Source organism: Panthera leo, chromosome A3 (genome assembly GCF_018350215.1).
Source record: "Panthera leo isolate Ple1 chromosome A3, P.leo_Ple1_pat1.1, whole genome shotgun sequence".
NCBI classification, from domain to species: domain Eukaryota; kingdom Metazoa; phylum Chordata; class Mammalia; order Carnivora; family Felidae; genus Panthera; species Panthera leo.
The window spans coordinates 23,181,869-23,200,731 of record NC_056681.1 but is presented as its reverse complement, the minus strand read 5'-3'; the positions used below and the strand labels follow the sequence as shown (position 1 = coordinate 23,200,731).

General features: G+C 46.5%; 1 protein-coding gene across 13 annotated transcripts in view; it reads left to right on the top strand.

Annotated features, from left to right (window-relative positions):
• EPB41L1 (erythrocyte membrane protein band 4.1 like 1) overlaps window positions 1–18,863 on the top strand; it is a 164,724-nt gene that overhangs the window by 23,856 nt on the left and 122,005 nt on the right. For 2 of the 13 annotated variants that reach the window (XM_042931072.1, XM_042931068.1), the window contains exon 1: window positions 15,370–15,490. The exons of 10 other annotated variants lie outside the window; for them this stretch is intronic. The gene's annotated coding sequence lies outside the window, so the exon portion shown is untranslated. Of the gene's footprint in view, window positions 1–1,455; window positions 1,476–6,591; window positions 6,786–15,369; window positions 15,491–18,863 lie in introns of those variants that run through there. One more of the 13 variants, XM_042931065.1, reaches the window with a different exon arrangement.

Here is an 18,863-nt window from a genome sequence, read left to right as displayed (position 1 = left end):
CTGTTTCCCTAGCTGTGCCTCATTTTCCCAGCTGCAAAAATTATGGAGGCAGAGTAGATGGATGTCAAGAGTTTTTGTAGTTCTGACTTTTCATAATTCTGTAATCACAGGGAGGAAAGGGAAGATCTGGGGGTGGGTTGGAGGTGGGTAACTGACACAATGCTCTCCATTGATTCACCAGCAGTCGCTAGGCAGCCTTTTCTCTGCCTCCAGGAACCCCTCCACCCTGTTTCCCCTCTCTCCTTTCCACCTGACTTTGAGGCCTTCTTGTAATGAGATCTAGAAACTGTTTGATTTAAATTTGTCTTATTCCATCTTATCCCCAGAGGAGGGGACTGTGCACAGAGCAGGAAGGGGGTCAGGAAACAAAAGGGAGAGGAGAATTAAGAGGTAAGAGTAGGGGGTACCTGAGTGGCTCAGTTGATTGAGTGTCCAATTCTTGATCTCAGCTCTGGTCTTGATTTCAGATTCGTGAGTTCAAGCCCATGTTGCACACCACGCTGGGTGTGAAGCCTACTTAAAAAAAAAAAAAAGGTAAGAGTGGGATGGAGGGAAGTATCAGAAGAGAGCTCAGCAATTGCTGAGTGGAAGAAAAAGGGAAGGGAGAGATGGTGAAAGAGGGGGAGTAGAAAGGAAAGAGATAAAAGAGAGAGAGAAAAAGGAGGCTGATGTGAGATGGGGAAAGGGAAGGTATGAATGGAAGAGAAAAACAGGAAGAGACCATGAGAGAAGACCACAGCCTGGGCCAACACACACACATGGGGACATCTCTGGACAACAAACAGTTCAGTCTGGCTGGAGCTAAGAGTGTGTGGGTAGCAGGGGCACAACATTAGAACTGGATTGAGAAGGTCTTGAATGCCAGGCTAATGACTTTGGTCTTTATATTTACTATTTTCTGTTGCCCAAATCCCCTGTGATAGACTAGGTGAGGCCCAAGGATGTTTTTCATTCATCCGTCCATTCAATAAGGGACGATGTCTTATCCAGCTCTATATCCCCAGAGCATAGAACTATGTCTGCATAGAAGAGGTAGTCAGGGAATGCCTGTTAAAATTGAGCACTTGAAAAGAAGTGGAGCACTTGGAGAAAGCGGGGCTGAGGCAATCTTGCAGAAAATATAAGAATAACCATAGTACAAGCTAGAAAGTGCTAGGCAGCCCAGAAGAGTTCAGATAAGAGTTATGACAGATCAGAGGAGAGTGAGACAGCCTGCCTGCTATCCACAGCAAAAGAATCCCAGAGAAGATTGTTTGGGGGCTCAGCTTTGGTCACATACCTAGCCTGGAATTAATCCATGTGGTCAGGTAGATAGATTCTATTGGAGGATACAGGGTTCTATGAATGAGGGGAAAAGCAGAATTCTCCAAAGGAAGGTGGGCGGGGTGGGGGGTGGGGGGAGGGGAGTGATTATTACCCTATGAAAGGAATTTAGAACTGGGCACAGCTGCCACAGTCCGATGTTGTGGGGAAAGGTGAGGCATGAACAGGGAGCAGTGAGTAGGGTAAAGTTTGCCGTAAGATTGGCAGGAGCTGGAAGTAGAAATAGAGGCATACCACGGAGGGCCTCAGATACCAAGCTGAGGAGTTTGGACTTGTCTCTTGAGCTGGAGAGGGCCCTTGCTGGAACTGTGCTTTGGGAGAATTAACCAGACCACTGAGGTATAGAATGGACTGGAGGCCAGGAGAACAGCCACTAATGGGAAATTATTACAGTACATTCTCTGATAAAACCCATGTGCAAGATCCTTCACTCACATTGGTGTGCTATACATTGTAACTTGGTTTCAGGTTTTTGTTCTGCCCATTTTAAGTCAGAGAGCTGCAAAAGCCAGAAGTCATACCTCTGCCAAAAGGGACTGTCCTTTCCTTCTCCCAGGGCCGCAACCAGTTCACCTGGGGGAAAGATGCTCCAGAGATTTACAAAGGCAGGTGAACATTTGTAACGTGTTCAATCTTTGCAAATCGGTGGACAGTTTCTAGCCAGATTTCTGTAGTATGGTGGGACCTGTAGCCCCTGTCTTCGGACCTGGCATTTGATGAGAGTAGCACCTCCAAGCAATCTTAACAAGTGGCTTCATGCTCCTGTTTTTGAGCTGGGGGTGGCCCATGCCTGTAGCCCAGAGTGAAATATCTTTCCCAAGTATCTCTACAAAAGAGGATGCCATAACATGGCCTAGTGTGGAGCATATGACTTTGGAGTCAGACATCCTTGGCCTTGGGTCTTGGCTGTTCCACGTCTTAGCTCTAGAACTTTGAGTGAATTATGTAAGTGACCTGGACCCTTCTTTCCTTGTATGTAAAATGGGGGTAGTAATACCACCCATACAGAGTCACTAAAAAAGTACTTGGCACAATGCCATACAAGCCTCACGCACTGGGCAAGTGTGAATTCCTGTTCATTTTTTTAGTAACAGAGCTAGGTACTGTTAGAGCTGGAGGGGTCTCAGAAATTACTGGTCCCATCCTCTTACCTCACAGTGGTGAGAGAATTCCTGATTTTTAATCTAGGTCTGTCATGTTGCAATGTCTGCTGATTCTGTCTTCATTAGAAGCAGGAACTGACATCCCTCCCTGCCCTTCACTACATAAATCCTTTATGAGTTCTATACCTGCCCATAAAATGATATTTTGACCCCTGCATTTTTTTCCAAGAACATTTACCCATCGTTTGCTTCTTGATCTGCCAAAGGTATGATCAATTAGTGTACCATACTCAAAGTGATAGAAATATGTGGGAGGATTATATTAGCAACACAGTAGGCAAATCCTAAACGAATCCAGCAATCCTGGAATATCTGAAGAAAATTGATCATAATTGTTACTGGATAAGTTAAAAAAATAAATACAGTTATCCATATTTTTTTACTCTGCTTTTTATTATTTTTTTGGAATACAGATTGTTATTTTTATTGTGACAAAATATATGGACCCTAAAATTTACTATTTTAACTGATTTAGGACACTGTTCTGTGACATTTAAGTACATTCACAATGTTGTATAACCATCACCACTATTTCCAGTACTTTTTCATCAACCCAAACAGAAATTCTGTACCCATTAAATAATAACTACTTCCCTCTCAGTCCCTGGTAACCTCTATTATACTTTTTGTCTCTGTTAATTTGCCCATTCTAGATATTTCATATAAGTGGAATCACGTAATATTTATCCTGTTGTACGTATCTGGCTTCTTTCTCTTAGCACAATGTTTTCTGGGGTCATCCATGTTGTAACATGTATCAGAATTTCATTCTTTTTAATGGCTGAATAATAATCCCTTGTATGGATACACCGCATGTTGTTTGTCCATTTGTCTATTGATGGTCACTTGGGTTGTTTCCACCTTTTGCCTACTGTGAGTAATGCTGCAAGAACATTAGCTTACAAGTAACTATCCATGGGGTGCCTTGGTGGCTCAGTTGGTTAAGTGCCTGACTCTGGATTTCAGCTCAGGTCATGATCTCACAGTTCGTGAGTTCAAGCCCTGCATTGGGCTCTGTAATGACAGTGCAGAGCCTGCTTGGGATTCTCTCTTTCCCTTTCTCTCTGCCCCTCCCTTCTTGTGCTCTCTCTCTCTTCTCTATAAATGAATAAATAAATAAATAAATAAATAAATAAATAAATAAATAACCCCCACAAGTAACTATTAGTATTTTATCCAATCTATAATGAATGGAACTGTAGTAGGCTGGATAATGCCCCCCGCCCCCCAAGTCTCCCTCCAAGATATCAGCTTCTAATCTCTGGAACCTGTTTATTTACATGGCAAAGATTTTGCAGATGTGATTAAGTTAAGGGTCTTGAGATGGGGAGATTGTCCTGAATTATGAGGGTGGGCCCTGAATGAAATCCTTATAAGAGATAGACACAGGGAGACTTGACTGTCACTGCAAAGGAAAAGGAAATGTGACCACAGAGGCAGAGTTTTCAATGATGCAGTCACAAGCCAAGGAGTGCTCACAGCCACCAGGAACTGGCAGAGGCAGGGACAGATCCTCCTCTGTATCCTCTGATGGAGCTGGGCCCAATGCTACTGATTTAGGATTTCAGGCTTCCAGAAATGTGGGAGAATAAATATGTGTTGTTTTAAGCCACTAAGATTGTGGTGATTTGTTACAACAGCCATAGGAAACTGATACAAGAACTGATAGAAATAATGGGTATATACTAAAATATCACAAGGCTAAAAATTGTCAGAAGAATCAAACGTTTTTTGGACAGAATTTAGATCTGTGGGATCTAACCTGAGAAAATTAGACTCTCAAAGTGGCAGAAACCATAACCAAGAAATATTTCATATGGATGAAGAATTGACCAATTTACCTCTCTAGTCAAGTTTTGATGGAAAATAAATGATCTCAGTGAAAATAATTTCATTAAAATAAAAATGGGAAAATGTTGGAAACAGTTTGTGCCACAATCGGTCAAGGAATTAAATTGGCTTAATGGAATTTACCTCAGGAGAACAAAATTGCCTTGAACATTCATTGATGTTGATATAATCCTAAATACAATGTTTGTATTCATAAATAGAGTCAAACATCCTTGGGGTCAAAATATTTTATGTTCCTTTTCCTCGTATCTCTGAGCTTGACTGATTTTCAGAAAATAAAAGCCAGAATATTTCTTCTATGTAAGATGGGCCTATGGTTATAGAATCTAGCATGTCCTAGAGGCTAGAAACTCTAGAGATGGCTCTTGAGTAGAATCATTTCACATCCTAGGAAACGTAGGTCAGAAAAACAAAGGATGGTCTAAAATCATGTAGCAAATAAGATTTTCCCTTCAACTATCAAGCTCCTCCCTCCAATGTCAATTTCTGACAGCTTCTCAATAGCAATTTGGCTTTTGTGTGAGGGAGAAGATTTGGAAGTCCACTGAAAACCTTCCATATTTCAGAGCTGCTTTGGGCTGACACCATGAACTGATTGAGTCCACTCTGAGATTTGTGTTGGCCTCTAAGTGGGACCCGAGCATGTCCTCCATGACCTCTGCCATGACCCTCTAAGACAGGTCTAATCTTTCCGGGAAACATCTGCAGCACACCCCTACTGGTCTTCTGTTTTGTATATGTGCTGCCGAAGCGAGCACTACTGGTCTTCTGTTTCTACTCCTACCAGTCCATCCTCCACACAAAGCATTAAATGGTCTTTCTTTATTAAATACTAAATTTAACAGTTGTTACAAAATAATTCGGATACACCAAAAAGCATGGTGCATATCATTTCATACCCATTAAGTTGGCTATAATAAAAAAGAAAGACAATAACAAGTGTCGGTGAGGATGTGGAGAAATTGAACCTTCAAATATTGCTGGTAGGTTGTAAAATCATGAAGCTGCTTTGGAAGTTCTTCAATAAGTTAAGTATAGTTACCACATGACCCAGCAATTGCACTCCCAGCTATATATCCAAGAGAAATGAAAGCGTAAGTTCATACACAAACTTGCACATAAAAGTTCATAGTATCATTATTCATAACAGCCAAGTGGAAACAACCCAAATGTACATCACCTGATAAATCAATAAACAAAAATGTAGTATCTACATACAATGGACTATAATTCAGCCATAAAAGGAATAACATACTGGTTCATGCTACAACATGGGTAAATCTTGAAAACATTATGCTAAGTGAAAGAAGCCAGCCACAAAAGACCACATGCTGAATGATCCATTTATATGAATGCATAAAAAGAGAAAGTGGATTAGTAGTTGCCAGGCTAGTAGGAGGGGGGAATGGGGAGTGACTGCTAATGGACATGAGGTTTCTTTGGAGTGATGAAAATGTACTGGAATTACAGGAGTGATTGTTGCATAATCTTGTGAATAAACAAAAACCCAGTAAATTATACACTTAAAAATGATGAATTTTATGGTATGTTAATTATATCTTGAGACAAATTATAGTGCATGGTAGTGTACACTCATGTGCATACTACCCAGCTTAAGAAATGAACTGTTACAGACAAAATTGCAGCTTCCTGTGTACCTCTCCTAGAGCCCATTCCCTCCCTTTCTACCCAGAGGTATCCACTATCCTACAGTTTATCCTGGTGTTTATCATGGTAATAAACACCTTTATTTAAAAAAATTTTTTTTAATGTTTATTTCTGAGACAGAGAGAGACAGAGCACGAGTGGGGGAAGGGCAGAGAGAGAGGAAGACACAGAATCCGACGCAGACTCCAGGCTCCGAGCTGTCAGCACAGAGTCGGGCACGGGGCTTGAACTCACAAAGTGTGAGCTCGTGACCTGAGCTGATGTCGGTCGCTCAACCAACTGAGCCACCCAGGTGCCCCAATAAATGTCTTTAAAAGTTTTACTACAAGTATCCCTAAACAATATATATCATTGCTTTGTATATTTTAAAGCTTTATATAAGTTGTATCCTTTACAATATGCTTTTTTTTCTACCAACATTATGTTTTTGAGAATTATCCATATTAATTTTATGTGTCAGTTTGACTGGGCCACAGAGTGCCCAGATATTTAGTTAAATATTATTCTAGGTGTGTCTATGAGAATGTTTCTGGATGAGATTAACATTTGAATCAGTAGACTGAGTAAAGCAGATTGCCCTCCCCAGTGTGAGCAGGCTTCATCCAGTCCATTGAAGACCTGAATGGAACAAAAAGGCAGAGTAAGGGAGAATTTGTTCTCTCTGCCTGGATGTCTTCTGGCTGGGACACTGTTCTTCTCCAGACTGGAACTTAACACCACTGGCTCTCGTGGGTTTCCAGCTTGCCACCTGCAGATCTTGGGACTTCTCAGCCCAACCACGTGAGCCAATTTCTTATTATCTATCTATCTATCTATCTATCTATCCCCTATTGGTTCTGTTTCTGTGAGAACACAGACTAATATAATTTGTGGTTTTTGTGTCTTGTTTAAGAAAGCCTTCCCCACCCTGAGGTCCAAAGAATGGTCTTTTGTTGCTTCTAAAGATTTAAAAGTTTTGCTTTTCAAATTTAGGTCTTTAATCCAACAGATAGTTATTTTTGTGTATGCCATGAGGTAGGAATCCAATTTTATTTTTTTCCAAACGAATAACCAATTGTTCAGTATCATTTTTAAAGTAATCCATCTGTATTAGTTTCCTAGGGCTGTCATAACAAATTACCACAAACCGGTGGCTTAAAACAACAGGAATTTATTCTCTCGCAGTTTGGGAGGCTGGAGTCCAAATCAAGATGTCAGCAGGGTGGGCATCCATCTTTCTGCTGGAGACTTTAAGGGAGCAAACACCCCATGCCTTTATCCTAGCTTCTGGCGATTGCCTGCAGTCCTCGGAGGTTCTCTGACTCATAGACATATCACTGTATTCTCTGCGTCCACCTGCACGTTGCCACCTCCTCTGTGCGTCTGTATATCTTCTCTTCTTATAAGGACACCAGTCATTGGATTTGGGGCCCATTATAAATCCAGGATGAGTTAATCTTTAGATCCCTAACTAATCACATCTACAGCTACCCTATATCCAAAAAAAAAAAAAAAAAAGGTCATATTCTGAGGTTCTGGGTGCATGAATTTGGGGAGGGGGAACACTTTTCAACCCACCACAACATCCTCTGCTCTTCTTTTGTAAATGTCATGTCTGTCCTCTATCAAATTTCTATATCTGTGTGGGCGGAGTGATCATTTTATAATGCCATTTCAAGTCCTTGATGAAATGGTTGTACACTTTGCCTGAAATAATCCTCACAATAGTCCACAAGGTAGATACTACTAAAATCACCCATGTTGTAGGGAGCGTACTAGGTAGCATTTGCTACATCATGCTGTGATAGCAAACAGTCCCCAAATCTCAGTGTCTTACACAACAACAAAGTTTCTTCCCTCGCATTAAACATCAGTAGCTGTAGTGTGGCTGTAGGTGGTTGGAACTTTGTCCTATGGGTCTTTTCACTTTCAAATTTGGGCTGAGGGCACAGACCCTATCCAGGACATGCCATTCCAATGGCAGAGATAAAATAGTATGATTTTATTTTTTATTTATTTATTTTTTATTTATTTTTTTCCAACTTTTTTTTTTTAAATTTTTATTTTTGGGACAGAGAGAGACAGAGCATGAACGGGGGAGGGGCAGAGAGAGAGAGGGAGACACAGAATCGGAAACAAGCTCCAGGCTCCGAGCCATCAGCCCAGAGCTTGACACGGGGCTCGAACTCACGGACCGCGAGATCGTGACCTGGCTGAAGTCGGACGCTTAACCGACTGCGCCACCCAGGCGCCCCAAAATAGTATGATTTTAGAATGAAACATCCAATGGCTCTTCAAATTTCTACTTAGAACTGGCATATAATCTCTCCCACCCATATTTCACTGGCCAAAGTAGGTCATGTGGTCAAGCCTGGCATGGAAATGTACTCCTTCCTCTGGAGGGTACTCAAGTCACAAATCAACTGGCTAGAATGCATAATCTTACAAGAAGGGGGAAAGCAAATAATGGGAATAATAATATCTCTACCAAAGGTTTTAAGTAAACTTGTCCAAGGTCAAACAGCTGAGAAGGGACAAAGGCAAATTCAAACCCAGATTGTCTTTCTCCAAAGCCATAGTGCACTCTGTGGCTCCCTATTGCCTGCTAGATGGAGTCCAAATGTATCTAAGCATTAGGGCTTCTGCATATGCATTCCTGCAGGCTGGAGTTCCCCTCTGCCACTTCTGCATGTTCAACTCACTCTTTAAGACTCCACTCTAACCTCAACTCCTTTGCTAGTTTCTCTCCTTGGAATTAATCACCATGTGCCCCCATCACTCTTTATAAGTATATATTACTTTGTACTCACATTTGTACTCACTCTGAAGCATGGGGATGCACTCTTATTTGTCCTGTGTCCCCACTGCCCCCTCTGCCCCCTGGGGGCAGAGCCTTACCCCCTCTGCCCCCTGGGGCTTGTGTGGTGTTTCCTAAATGTTTGCAGCATTCAGAGAGGAGATGAGTTGGGGGCACAGCCTGCAACTGGGCTGTCCTCCTGGGGATGAGAGCACTTGGCCTACTTTTCCACCCCTGTAAACTAAGCTTAGCACCTGGTGCTCCGGTGACTGGCAATTCAGCTCCGTGTGACTCACCCTGTAAGCCTTCACCCTGTCACCTCAAGGCCCTGGGCTGGGGTGTGTGTGCTGGTGGTGTGTGTGTGGAGGGAGGAGGTGGAATTAACTTTTGCCTTTCAAAAATGCTTCCCTTTCCCTGCCCCAGAAAAAGGACCAGTAAAAGTCCTTCTCTTAAGTGGGCTGGGCAAGTCCCTACCCATCAGACCTAGGAAGATTGGGGAGGCCCTGCAAGGTACAGAAGAAGGAGGGAAGTGCTGCTGGGTCAGAGGAGAGGAACAGAGAAGTGGAAAGAACATTGAACTGCACATTGAAAGATTTTACTAACTTGTCAGAGTGATTTAACTTAACCTCTCTGAGCTTCAGTTTTCCCTGCCCTAAACTGGAGACCATACTGATTTTGCCCTCCTCCCCAGGTTGTTACAAAATTATATAGTAAAATGCTGGAAGCTTTTGAGAACACAGCCTTGGATGCACACACTTGTATTGGAATCCTCCTCATAAGCTGTGCGACTGTGGGGAAATCATTTCTTTCCACGAGCCATAGTATCCCTGCCTATAAAATGGGAATAATAATTATAGCTTCCTTCCAAGGTGAGAAAATTCTGTAACATTGCTCGGCATATAGTGCCCAATATTACTGGCTGTTTTCATAAGAGATGATTTAAGGAAAAGACCACATCAGGTGTTTGCAAACATTAAAAGAAGGGAGACAGAGTCTAACTTTTCCTAGAACTGGCTGCTTCCTTTAGCCAAGTATGGGGTGTGGCTCAAAGGAATGAGGAAATAGTTCATAAGGTGACAACACAGAGACCTGTTTGTCTTCACAGAACTTAGGGGAGGGGTAGAGTTGTTAGCTGGCCCTCCCCAAAGACTGGAGGACCTTGTCTCCAACTCCCACCCCTACAGATGCAGGCCTTTGACTTCTTGTCCTCTCCTACCAATCTCTTCACTGGGGAAGCTGCCTTTGTAATAATAATAACAATAGTAATGAGAACAATGGTATTGTTACTTTGAAGCTTGTAAAGGCTGATACATTATCCCAGTTATCTTTCGTAATCTCTCTCCCATAAAAAGAATCCAGAATTAGAAGGGACTTGGGGATTTTTCTGCATTTCAGAGATAGGAAAACAAATCCAGAGAAGGGAAGGGATTTACCCCAGAGCACACAATAAGTTAAAGGCAGAGGGAGGACTAGAACCTGCAGTGCCTGACTCCCAGTAGAGGGTCAATGCTCCTTTCGTGACATAGCTGTCCTTGGTTTTCCGTTCTGACAGCCCCCTTGTCTCCTCTCGTATCTCCTGGACCACTGCAGTGGTTCCTAACTGGTCCTCCCAGCCTCTGGTCCCTCCATGTTGGTTTGTTCTGTACATACAGCCCAATAGCTGTCTGGAAGCACAGCCTTGATCTTGTTTTTTCCCTCCTAATAGAACTTGCCCATTTTTCAGCTTGAGTGGTCGGTCACCTGGTTCCTAGTTCAGCTTCCAAATGAAGACCCAGTCTCTTTTCTGACAGAAAGTAAATAAATTTTTGCTGATTAGATTGAGAATGAGGGCTGGCTTTGCTACTTACATTATGTGTTGGCATTTTCTCTTCTTTTCCAAAAAGTTTTTATTTAGGGGTGCCTGGGTGGCTCAGTCGGTTAAGCATCTGATTCTGGATTTCAGCTTAGGTCATGGTCTCAAGATTGTGAGATGGAACCCCGAATCAGGTTCCACGCTGAGTGTAAAGTCTGCTTTGGATTCTCTCTCTCCCTCTCTCTCTGCCCCTTCTCCTGGTCATGCTTGCCTGCTCTCTCTCTCTCTCTTTCAAAATAAATAAACATTAAACAAAATACACAGATCTCTTTTTTAAAAAGTTTTTATTTATGGGGCACCTGGGTGGCTCAGTCGGTTAAGCATCTGACTTCGGCTCAGGTCATGGTCTCGGGGTTCATGGGTTTGAGCCCCGTGTCGGGCTCTGTACTGACAGCTCAGAGCCTAGAGCCTGCTTCGGGTTCTGTGTCTCCCTCTCGCTCTCTGCCCCTCCCCCACTTGCGCTCTGTCTCCCTCTTTCTCTCTCTTTCTCAAAAATAAACATTAAAAAAATTTCAAAAAAGTATTTAAATTCCAGTTGGTTAGCATACTGTATAATATTAGGTTCAGGTGTACAATATAGTAATTCAACACCTCTGTACATCACCTGGTGCTCATCACAAGTGCACTCCTTAATCACCATCACCTGTTTTACTCATCCCTTCACCCACCTCCCCTCTGGTAACCATTACTTTTTGTTCTCTATAGTTATGAGTCTGTTTCTTGTTTTGCTTCTCTCTCCCTCTCTTTTTTCCCCTTTGCTCGTTTATTTTGTTTCTTAAATTCCACCTATGAGTGAAATCACATGGTATTTATCTTTCTCTGACTGAGTTATTTCTCTTAGTGTAATACTGTCTATAGCTCCATCTGTGTCATTGCAGATGACAAGATTTCATTCATTTTTATGGCTGAGTAATATTCCATTGTGTATACATGCCACATCTTCTATCCATTCATTCTATTGATGGCACTTGGGCTGCTTCCATAATTTGGCTATTGTAGGTAGTGCGGCTATAAACATTGGGGTGCATGTATCCTTCAAACTAGTATTTTTGTATTCTTTGGGTAAATACCTAGTTGTGTGATTTCTGGTTCGTGGGGGTAGTTTTATTTTTAACTTTTTGAGGAAACTCCATACTGTTTTTCACAGTGGCTGCACCAGTTTACATTCCCACCAACAGTGCAAGAAAGAGGACTCCCTTTTCTCCACATCCTAGCCAGCACCTGCTGTTTTTTGTGTCATTGATTTTAACCATTCTGACAGCTGTGAGGTGATAGCTCATTGTACTTTTGATTTGCCTTTCCCTGATAAGTGATATTGAGCATCTTTTCATGTGTCTGGTGGCCACGTGGATGTGAAGACCCAATCTCTTTTAATACATTTATTGTTAGGGAGTCAATAAATGACTTCCAAGGTCATTGGGTCCCAGTGACTCCCAAGGTCATTGTTTCATTCTCGGATAGCTGTGATGGTTAGTGCATTCTTTATAGTGAGCTGAAATTGTCCTCCCTGATGTCTACCCACTAGAGCTGAGTGGGATTCTTTCACATCCATTCAGTCAGCAAATTTGTAGTCAGTGTGTAATATGGACCAGGTTCTCGGTAGACTGGATGCCCAGAGGAACAGAAAGAGAAATTAGACATAGATCCTTCCCTCAGATAATGTGGCCTAGGGGTTTGCAGAATTTTTTTTGTTTATTAGACCTGAATAATAGGAAATTATTATTCCCCTTTCTGTGTGACAACCCTTCAGAGGCTTGGAGATAGCCACTATATCCACCCTATGCTTTCCCTTCTCAAGGCTATTGTAAGTCAGTCATCACACAACATGGGATCCAGGTCCTCAGCATTCTTGTCTCCTCCTCTAGACATGTTCTCATGTGACAGTGTTGCCCTCAGAATGTGGGTCCCAGAGCTGAGCCCCATGGCCCAGACGTGATCTGCCCAGGGCAGCACCTGGCTGGTCTGACCTCTGGTTTCTGTTGATACAGTATTATCATGTTCACTTTCCCCCTCTTCCTTCTTTTCTTCCCTCCTTCTCTCCCTTCCTCCCTTCCTTTCTTTTTTACAGCTACATTGCACTGTTGAACTTGAGGTCAACTCAAACCTTTAAGTCATTTTCACTGGAACTCTTCTTTTGTTTTTTTAATGTTTATTTATTTTGAGAGAGAGAGAGACAGAGAGAGGGGGGAGAGAGCACAGAGTGGGGGAGGGCAGAGATAGAGGGAGAGAGAGATTTTCAAGCAGGCTTTGAGCTCTCAGAGCAGAGCCCTACGTGAGGCTCAGTCTCACAAACTGTGAGATCATGCCCTGAATTGAAATCAAGAGTCGGTCTCTCCACTGACAGAACCACCCAGGTGCCACTCACTGGAACTCTTCTTAATCTAGATTCTTTATATCTTGTACTTTGGGCACTTGATCATTTGGAACTGTACAGTCCAATATGGCAGTCACTAACCCCATGTGGCTAGTTAAATTTTAAGTACTAAAAATTAAATATTAAAATTTCAGTTTCTCAGTTGTACTAGCCATATTTCAAGTGCTCTACAGCCACTGGTAGCTACAGATTTAGGACATTTCCATCATCGCAGAAAGTTCTGTGGGACTGCTTTGGCTTGAACCAAAGGGCAGGAATTTACATTTGTTCTGTGCGGCACCTCATCTTGTTGGTTCCAGCACAGCCCCAAGGCTGCTGAGATCTTCTGGAAACTAATTTTGGTTTACAGAGTGTTTGCCCTTCCAGCTTCATGCCAGCAGCAGATCTGATAAGCATTTCATCCCTTCCTTTGCTTCATCTGAAGCCACTGATAAAAATGCCAGCAGAGCAGAGAGGGCTGCAAGTGAGCCCCGCACGTGGCACTCAGCACTCTGGCCCCATGTGGCAGTCGTGCAGTAGTTTAACAGATGAGGCCTCCATACCAGGCTTTGCGTGCTGTGCCCTGAGTACACACAGGGAGACGGACGGCAGCAAGTTAAAGAGGGTTCTGCTGTGGTGGGCGCTCTAGTAGTTCACATGCCTTTGTCTCACAACTGGGACTGCTTCTGTCTGGTGTACGGTGGTTAAAAACGCAGGCTTGGGAATCAGCTTCCTGGATTTGAATCCTGGCTCTGCCACTTCATCAAACTATGTACTGTCTTTGTGTTTCAGTTTCCTACTGTAGAAAGAGGGGATAAGAAGAGCCTCTTTCTCACAGTGTTATTGCGTGATTAAATGAGTTAGTGCAAGCAAAGCTCTTAAAACAGTGCCTGGAACGTAGTAAGTGCTCCAAACATGCCGGTTATCATTAGTTCTTATTATTAATTATAATTTTCTCCTCCTGGACAAGACGTGCTTGGTCTTGCTTTGGGGCCTTGGCTCCCTCAGTTCTGCTCTTAGTTTGTGGAAATTCTTTGGAGTGCAAACTAAGCCCCCCTCCTTGATTTTTTAGGTTCTCAGCTGCTTGTTTGGCATTTAGTTTCCTATGCTGGAGGAAAGGACCATAGTGAAGAACTTGAATAATGGTTGGGCTTTATCTTAGCTGTGCTGCCTGGTGGAGAGACCTAGGACAGGCCGCTCATCTGCAAAATGGGGATAATCACAGCTGCCACATAGGACTCTATAGGCTAAGGGAGACAAAGGAGGTGAAAGCTTCTGCACATAATAGGCCTTTACCTTCGTTTTGACTTTCAGTAAAACCCACGAAATACATAACACTTGCTTCTTTCCCCTGGCTCTGCTTTATTTAGTATCTAACAAAGGAGGACAGGCTCATTACTCCTTGTACTTCTGGAGGGCCTGGCCTTGTCCCAGGAGCCCTCAGTTTCTTCATCTGTGGAACGGACCCCCCATCTTCTCCCCGCTGCTATCTTGCTGAACTTGGGTTAATTCCTCCCTCCCCAAACCTCAGTCTATATTCCAAGTAGGACCTGAAGGAGCGCCTATAAAGGCTAGAGGTTATAATCCTAATTTAGAAAAGCTCCTTACTCTGGTCGTGCCAGAGCCTGTGGAGGGTGAGCGTTGGGGTCAGGGGCCAGTTCTTGGGAGGGCCCCAGAGAGTCCAGAGGTAATGCCACCTGGGAGAGGGCTGGAAGGCGCTGCGCGATCTTCCGCAAGCTCCGGCGGCGGGAACAATGGACGGGTGGTGGGGAGGCTGGTGGGCGTCGGCCAGGTCCCGGCTGGAGGTAGAGGAGGCCGGCGAGCGGGACGCCGGGCCGTGGGGTTAGCCCGGGGCACCGGGCCGGGAGCCGAGGCGTCTTAGCTACGGAAAACCCAGGCCGGCGCTGCCGAGGCCCAGGGAGGAGGTGGGGGCGGGGCGCGAGCCCACCGGGCCGGGACGGGGAGGGCGAAGAGGCCCGGGTGGGGTCGGTCTCCTCTCCGTCGCCCAGCCGCTCGGCCCCGGCCTCTGAGCTCCGCGGCGGCTCAGGTAGACGCCGGGCGCAGGGCCCACGTGGGGAAGCGGGCGGCGGGCTACGGACGCCAGGAGGGCTCGCGGGGCTCAGCCCCCTCCCCTCCCCTCCCCGGGGGCCGGCGCGGCTCCTCCCGACGCGCGGCCCCGGCTCCGGCGGCTCCGGCGGCTGCGGCGCTCCCCGGCTGCTCGCCGTTCGGCGCCGCTGCTCGCTAGCTCGTGGGCGGCTGCTGGGGAGGCCGGGATCGCCGCCGCCGCCTCCTCGGGGGCAGCCAGCCGGGGCGGGGCGGAGGGGGAGCCGGGGTGTGGGGGGAGGGCGGGGAGGGGGCTGGGCGCCGTGGGAGGGAGAGAGCGAGCGAGCGAGCGAGCGGGGCATTTCTGCGCAGCTCGAGTGCGCCTCGGAGCCCGCCCGGGCGGCCGCCGGACGCACGGACTGAGGACAGACAGCGCCCGGAAGCCGCGCCGCCCCTGCCAGGTTAGCCGCCCGCGCCACCGTCGTCCGGGCCCCGGGGACCCCGCCGCGTCTGCTCTCGTGTGTGTCTGTGTGTGGCGAGGGCTCCGGGCTCGGTCTCCCGTCCTCGAGCACTGACAGGCCGGCTCCCGGGGGCTGGACACCCGCGGGGCGGAGGGCGGGCGTCCCAGCCAGGAGCCCCGGGCCTTGGTCCGTGAGTCCCAGTACTGGCGCCGGTATGTGTGGCGGGGTCCACATCTCCGGGTGCTGGGTGTGAGCGCGCGTGTGCCCGTGGGTCTGGGCAAGTGGTTGCTGTGTGTGTGCGCGCGTGCGTGTGCTCGGGGTGTGCATCTGCGTGGGAGGGGGGGTGTGCGCTGTATGTCTCCGCGTGTCTGGACTGGATGGCGTGTGTGTATCTGGGTGAGGGTGTGTGTGTCTGCGTGTGTCCGTGAATGTGTCTATTAGAGGGTGTGTCCCAATATGTAGCTGAGTGTGTGTACATCTGGATGAGGGTGTGTGCCAGTGGCCTCGCTTGTGGCTGGACCCCGTGGCTGTGTGTGTGTGTGTGTGTGTCGCCGTGTGAGCGCCAGTGTGACTCCCCGGGTGTGCGCGTGTGAGGGCGGGTGTGCACCCGCGTAGCCCCCGTGTGCGTGTGCGCGGCTTTGTCTCCGCACTGCCGGGAGGAAGGGGTGGGGGTGGGGGGGGGCGGCGGCCGACGCGCTCTAGTCCCCGGGAGCCAGCCACTTGGCCGGGGCGGTGGGTGGCGGCGGCGGCGGGAGTGTCCCCGCCGGGCGGAGACTCTCTGCCGGCAGGTGGGCGGCCACACCCCAGGGTCCAGAAAGAGCTGGGCTGACGGCGGAGCCCGCGCACCCGGGCGAGCTGGAGCGGAGGGCGTGTCCTGCCTGAAGCCCGGGTGTGTGTTTGTGTGTGCGCGCGCGTGTGCGTGTGTGTGCGCGTATGTGTGTGTGTGTGGAGGGGTGGGCGTGTGTGCGTGTCGGTGTGTGTGGGGGGGGTGGTGGCAGCAACAGCGGTCCTCAGGCTGGTGACCAAGTCGGTTCAAGGATCCATTTCCTGTGGCGGCCTGGGGACAGTGGCCCAGACCGGGCCTGATCGGGTCAGCCACACTCCCACCCTCACCCTTACAGCTCTCAGGGGTAGAGCTGCACCTTAGGTGCCCTGAAAGGAGGGAAAACCGCTCTCTTAAAGGGCCAGAGCCCATATGGGAATACGACCCCCCACCCCTCAGGAGACCTCTACTCTGAGAGTGGTCTCTGGGTGTGTCTGTACCCCTTTCCCCACGTACTGGTGTAGCGCATGCATGTCTAGATTTGTAGTCTGTCTGCATGTGTGTCTCTCTGTGTTTTTCTTCTGCATTTGGGTGCCAAGGTATGTTTTATCAGTGAACAATGAATACTGTATCTTTATGTACATGTGTATGTGTTTTTATAAGTTCTGGTATATTTGTTTTTATGTACATGTATAGCTGTTTGTATATTAAGTGAGTCTATGTGTGTGGGTTTGCAAGAGACATGCCATTTTGCTGCCAGCTAGGATAGGATAGAAAAATTCTGTCCAGGGCCACTCTAATATAGAAAAACTGGGTGAAAAGCTGGTTTAGAAATTTAAAACCCCTGGTTTTGTGGGTTTCAGATGCTGGTACTGAAATGTGGGTAGATTGGGGGTAGCCTGGATACAAGGATAGAGGGAAGCTGAGACTCTTATGGAAGAAAGGATTTGTTCCGGAGGAAGGACATCCAAGTGCAAGAATTCTTCCTCCACTTCCAGTTTTTCTTCCCTGTTACTTCACCTCCCCTCTCCGCTGCTCTGCTTGCCAGGATAAAGTGCACAGGATTTGGAGTGTAAAAGGGAGGGAGCTGAGAGTGTAAAAGGAAGGAGGGTGGATGGGTGATAGGATTGGGGGCCAAGAGCAGATTTCTGCAATTCTTAAAATGTTTCTGGCAGCAGAATCTGGGGAAAGCTGAGCTTGCTGTCCCCTTTCCTGAATCCCTTTCCTGGGACAGGAAAGACTCTGGCTTGGAGCTCAGGAGCCCTGGAGTCTGGTGCAGGGGTCTTCTTTGGACTTTGGTCAACCCTTTTGTGTTTATCTGTTCACTCAGCACATTTGTATTGCACTTCTCTTACGTAAGAGTCTAAACCCCCTAAGCCTCAGTTTCCCTGGCTGAGCAGGTAGTAAGATAAATTCTGGGACTCAGAGCTCCCTTAGGTGTCTCAGAGTGATGGAGTTTGTCTCATTGCTACCCAGATTTAGAAATCTACCTTTCTAGCCCCCAAGGATCCTGGCTGTGGTCCCCACTCACTATGCCCCCATATCCTTTGCCCCCATATCCTTTAGAGCAGTAGCTCTCAAAGTATGGTCACTCCACTAGCAGCAGCAGGGTCACCTGGGATCTTGTTAGAAATGCAAATCTGAGGGACTCCCATCGGACAAACTGAATAACTCATGGAGCCCAGCAGTCTATGTTTTCACAAACACAGGTGATTGTCTTGCCCTAGAACTTAAGAGAGGTACAGAGAGGCAACTGGAACCTCCTATAGGTTGAAACACCGGGAAAGCATCCCTTGTCTTCTCCCACATACGTACTGAAGTGGCCCTGCAGCCCTAGCCTGGCAGGTGGGGGTTCTGGTTTCAAGTCCCAGGTCTTCCCTGAGATCTTGGACAAATTACCCCTTCACCGAATAATGTAATAACTCGTTGTCTGCTCTGGGCTTGGCTTTGAACAAGGGGTGTCATTGCTCTGCTCAGTTCTCTGCTCCTTACCTTGACCTCTAAGACCTTCAGGATCAAGTCCCTGCCCACCTCTCTGGAAACCAGCTACTCTAGCCTTCTTTTAGTTCATCTAGGCACCATGAACTCTCTGGCCTCTGGGATTTTGCACATTCTGTTCCTTCTGTCTAGCATACTCTTCCCTTGATTCTTACCTTGTTTAACTCCCATTCTTCAGATTTCAGCCCAAGAGTGATTTTCTCAGGGGGGCTTCTGCCAACTCCCTGGAATGTCAGTTTTTCTTGTTACACGTTCTTAGAGCTCCCTGTAGTTCATAGTGTTCATGAGAGTTTGTAATTATACATAAACTTGCTAGTTGTTTGTCTCCCCTCACTAAGGTGCAAATGTCACCTGGGTAGAAATTTGCTTTCATTCTTCCCAGTGTCCCCACACAGTGCCCAGCTTATGATTGGTATTTGATAAATTTGTTGAAGTGGATGACTTTATATAATGGGTGATGGTACTAAGTGATTCCCAAAGTGTTCCCTCAAGCCCTGACATTGTAATATCTAAGCAGGCCTCAGACTTCTTAGAGGTAGATTTATCTGTCTTTTTTACTACTATATCTCCTGGCCATAGATGGACGCCAGCTACGTGCTTGGGCCCATCCAT